Below are 5,370 nucleotides of genomic sequence, written 5' to 3' on the forward strand. Positions count from 1 at the left end.
AATTTCTGCCATGTCCCAGGTAAAGGTTTATCCTAAAATATATAAGGTGTCTGTGTCTTTATTGATTAAAAGCAGGTTAGATAATACTGCCGACATAACTACAGCCTAATAATAAGTATTTCTTAGGCCATACTTTTAAATTAACCACAACACCTCTTTGAAGAGCAGATGTGGCATCTGCTAAGTGTGTTGCTCAGAAATCATGAGGGAACATCCGGTTTGAAAGGGAATGCCACTTGTGGGTTGAGCTCTGCCCTCTCTGTCCTGGTGATGGACACTGGCCTGCACAGGGCAGGGCCTCTGCCTACAGGGCTGTAAATGGCACTGGACAGCTGCATATAGTCACTTGGTGACAGTCTGTTACCCCAGACAGACAAACGCTGAAAGCAGCCTGTAGGCTACTTCTGCTTACTTTCCCCCTGGTGTCCCCAAATAAAAACCTCCATTCTGTGGCTTTTAGACACTTGCCATGAGGCAACAGAGAGTCCTATGGGAAAGTAACTCTGAGGGCCAGTGAAGAACAATCTGGTTGTCCTGGGAGCTAGGGAGATGGCTCAGCTGGTGCAGTGTGTGCATGTGAAAAGCCCAGCATGGCAGTGGGCCATGGCAGTGGGGCCTCTCTTACTCTAGGGTTGGGGAAGCGGGGGTGAGAGTGTCCTGAGGGCTGCTAACCAGTCAGTCTAGCCAAGTGGTAAGCTCCAGATTTGGTCAGGGACAGTGTCTCAGAAAAACAGGTGGAGAGCGTTGGAGGAACACACCCAATGTCCACCCCTGTGTGTGGGCACAAGCATGTGTACACACACACACACACACACACACACACACACACACACCACACAGGAAGTGGGGGTGGGGGAGGAGAAAGGGGGGAAAGGGCCTGGAGAAGAAGTGGAAGAGAAACCCAGATCCCCACAGAACAGAAAAAGAACACAGTGATGTAAGTGGTGGTCATGGGCCTAAAATTAAAATCCAAAATTATACTCGGTGTTGACCTGGAAACCAGAGGCCTCCACGAACGGCCTTGCTGCCCAGCAGCCTTTCCATCTGTCCTGATGGAGAGGTGAGTCCACCACATAGCAGAAGGGCGCAATTCCTGCTTCTTCCCAAGGACCAGGCCTCAAGCCCCACCATCCCACAAAAATGTCCATCCCACCCCTCCCTAGGAACCAGGTACCCCACTGTCTTGTGACTACAACACCCTCCTACCACAGGGACTGACAGATTGCCCTGTTCTCAAGGGTAGCCTTCCTCCTGGGCTGTGAAAACACATTATTAATAAAGTGCAGTTGATCTCATCTGGCCACTGTGGGGTGTTCGGCTCTAGGGTTCCCCAGAACCCTAGGGTAGGACTGCCTTCATCATAACCATGTGAAAAGGAGGCGACCAAAACAGGGTGAGGGGAGCAGCGCCAGCAGTTGGAGATGCCCCTCTGAGGAGTTGGCGATTCCTGGGCAAAGGGCTTGTCTTTGAGTGTGCCTTTCAAGCTGTCAAGCGGAAGCTGTTGGGGCCTTTGAGCCACTTCTGTTTGTCTTGATTTACTTACATGTCTGCTGTCCGGAAGAATTCTTGTCAACAACCTGGGTTTTGCCTCTCAGGGCCACCTCTGTCAGCGGTGAGGGAAGAACTGCCTACCGGGGCAGCTGTGGGCTTCTTGCTGGACAGTTAATGGCCGGGCCATCAGTGCCACTGTTTCCATGTGCTCCCTAGTGAGTTTTTTCCACATTAAATGGGGCTGGAGTGGGGGTGGGGAGGGGCGACTATAATCTTTGGCATATTGGAGTCACTGAGAACAGGCTGTGTGTATCCCGCTGGGAAACAGGACACTGAGATGATCTGCCTTCAAGAAATTTGGCGGTAAGTAAGTGCACTGGAGGTCGTGTCCTTGCCATGTGTGGGCTTCGTAATTCTTGTCTTTGCACAGACCTCCACATCCTTTTTCACGAGGGTGGGGCAGCGGTGTGCCATTTACAAAGGCGGGGATGGCTGTGCATGGTTTTCCAAGCGGAGATGCAGGTATATTGACCAGAGGGAATTAGGACACAGTTCCCTTTACCGCCTTGGTGGAAGGGACTCACCTGGGGCAGCTTGGAGAAGACATGGAGAAAATGCAGTGGGTTTTGGAATGGAAACTCCTTTTTCTTTGTCTGCGTTACAGTTTGAAAACGTTTTGGATGTATAGAAATGAGTATCTAAAAAAAAAAAAAAGGTCAACAAAGCCTGGTAGTGGTGGCAGGTGCCTTTAGTGCCAGCATTCAGGAGGCAGACATTGGCAGATTTCTGAGTTTACAGAGCAAGTCCCAGGACAGCCGTGGCTACAGAGAGGAACCCTGTCTTCAAAAACCAAACTGAACCAACCAAACAAAAGAAATGGGGCCAGTGAACACTTGTATACTGTTCAGCTAGATTTTTCTGTTCACGTGTGTGTGTGTGTGTGTGTGTGTGTGTGTGTGTGTGTGTGTGTGTGTGTGTTGTGTGTGGTTAGGACAGAGGTTGATGTCAGGTATCTTTCCTTCAGTCTTTTCTGCCTTATTCATTTAAAACTGTCTCTCACTGAACTTGGGCTCACCAACAGGCCTGGGCTGGCTGGCTAGAGAGCTCCAGGGTTCTGCCCATCTCTACATTCCCAAGGCTATACACACATGCTATCACGAGTGAATTTTTTGTGCATGTACAGTGGATTTAAACTCAGGTCCTCATATATGTGGGCAGCACTTTACCCATTGAGACACCCCCCCCATGTCTGTGACAACATTTTGAAACAAATCCTACCTGTTTCCCATGCGCTCCCATGCCTTTTTAGAAGTGTATTTATTCTTGTGCAATTTCATGTACGTATGTGTATATAATTTACACTGATCACCCCATCCTTTATCTACGCTGCCCCTCTGTATTTTCCCTGGGAAAAGAATCCCCTTTCTTCGCACACATTTTTGTTTGTTTGTCTGCAGCCTGCTACATTTAATTAGGCTTGCCTTCATGAGCTTGAATGGGGGTTATTTACTTGGGCAAGCACAATTTACCGGTGTTTGCATCTCTAAGGAATGACTCTTTCTCCATCAGCAACCATTACAGCTCGTTGGGGAGTGATGGGACTTTCCTGAGCCTCTCCCCCGTTTTTTGATGGACTGTCGGTGAGCTCCCATGCCATGTCCAGGATATAGCATTTCATGGAGCTGCCCCTTCTCCAGCTCTTATATTCTCTCTAGTCTGTCACTTGTGATGTTCCCAGCTTCTCTGGTTGTTCGCATTTTGTTGCTGTTTTGAAATAGGGACTCCTTATCTTCTCTGGCTGTCCTGGAACTCTCTATGTAGACCAAGCTGGCCTTGTAGTCACAGAGATGATCCATCTGTCTCTGCTGTCCAAATGCTAAGATTAGAGGCGGGAACTGCCACAACCAGCCTCCTTTTCTTTTTAAAGTGTTTTTGTGTATCTACTTGCTTGCTGGATCATAGGACAGGATTGTACAAATGCACTTCACTCACTGACAGTCCAGCACGAATCTTTTAAGAACAGAGTATTCACACAGCACATAAATGTGATACTCTAGGTTTGATTTCCATCACCAACTGTCTTAGCTGCTTTTTTTGATTGCTGTGACAAAACACTAAAGAAAGCATTTAGTTGGGTTTACAGTCCCAGAGGGTTAGAGTCCATGGTGGTACAGCAGAGGCACTGGGATAGGAAGATCTGAGAGCTCACACCCTGATCTTCAAGTAAGAGGTAGACGGAGGGACACTGGGAATGGTATGAGTCTTCTGAAACCGTCTCAAAGCCTGCCTCAAGTGACACACTTCTTCCAACAAGACCACACCTCCAAATACTTCATATACACTTCTAGTAACTGGGGACCAACCACTCAAAGATATGAACCTATTGGGACCTCTCATCCAAACCACCAATTGAGGGAGGGAGGGAGGGAGGGGGGCGGGGGGAGGGAGGGAACAGTTCCCGGGAGACATGAACAAATTCATCCTCATTCCAAACAGTGAACCAATGACTGAGCAAAGTACAAAAGTTGACATTGCTATGCTAACACTGTCCAATACTCTGCTCAAGTCCAAATTTCTATTTTATTTCTTTGTAAGAAAGGCTGTAAGAAATCCCAGAAGATGATACTGGGAAAAACCAGACTGAGTCTTTGAGTCTGAAAGTGATTCATAGGAACCACAAACAGATTGTTGCCATTTGATTTTTTTTCACCATGTATAAGTCGCTGAAAGAGTTTAAGTGACTAAAAATTGAAGCGATTACAAGGGATGGGATAACAATTGAGATGTAATATGAAAAAATTAAAATAAAAAATTGCAGTGATGAGACAGCCTTTTGTTATAATGTAATTGGTATAACTGCTTTTTTCTTTGTAGTACATGAAGTAACAGCACATCTTACATGTGACAACATATTTTAGAAAGCCACCATTCCAGAGCCAAGAAGAAAACATGCTGGTACATGAATTCAGTTGGGTGTTCTGAAGTGTGACTGTGTGCCTGGCTGGCTCCCTCCCACAGACTCATCACTCTGGAGACAGCCTGACCCTTATTGTTTTTCCTGTTCAAGATGCTAGGCCAGCTCTGAGGCTGCATATTGTAGAGAATGTGTCAGCCCTAAACAGATCACTTAAACATAGGAAAATGTTTGAGCTGAAAGCATGTAGAAGTGGGCACAAGAAAACCTCTTTGCTTTTCTGTGCTAGTTTGAATAAGAATGCGCCCCATGAGCTCTTATTGAATTCTTGGCCACCAGGGAGGGACACTAATTGGAAGGACTGGAAGAATCAAGAGGTGTGGCCTTGTTGGAGGAAATGTATTACTGGGGACTTTGAGGTTGCAAAAGCCTGTACCAGGCCTAGATGCTTTCTCTCTGCTTATGGATCAGGATGTGGAACTCTCAGCTCCTTCTCCAGGACCATGTCTGTCTGAGTGCTGCCGTAGTCGCTGCCGTGATGACAATGGATTATCCTCTGAAACTTTAAGCAAGCCCCATTTCAATACTTTTTTGGTAATGGTTGTCTTGGTCATGGTGTCTTCGCAGCAATGTCAGTGACTAAGACACCTTCCTTCTTTGCCACAAGGCAGACACACTTTTACTCTCTTTCTACCATGAAGAACATCTGCACCCTGAAGTTAATTTTAGACCCCTGTCAGCCTGGAAATGTACCACAGGCTTCTATGTGACAAAGCTCCGTTTGTTTGCCTTTGTGGACGTTTCCACCTCTATAGAATCAAAGTCCTTTCCTTTTTATCTTGTCTCTTCTCTAAAACAATACTGTTCTCATGAAAGAAGCTGTGTAAGCCTGAAGCACTAAGGCATTTCTTTAGAATTTCCTGGGATTGCTTATGTTTGTGTGAAAGATAAGGGCTGTAAGGCTT

This window comes from Acomys russatus, chromosome 2, assembly GCF_903995435.1.
Source record: "Acomys russatus chromosome 2, mAcoRus1.1, whole genome shotgun sequence".
In the NCBI taxonomy this organism is placed as follows: Eukaryota; Metazoa; Chordata; class Mammalia; order Rodentia; family Muridae; genus Acomys; species Acomys russatus.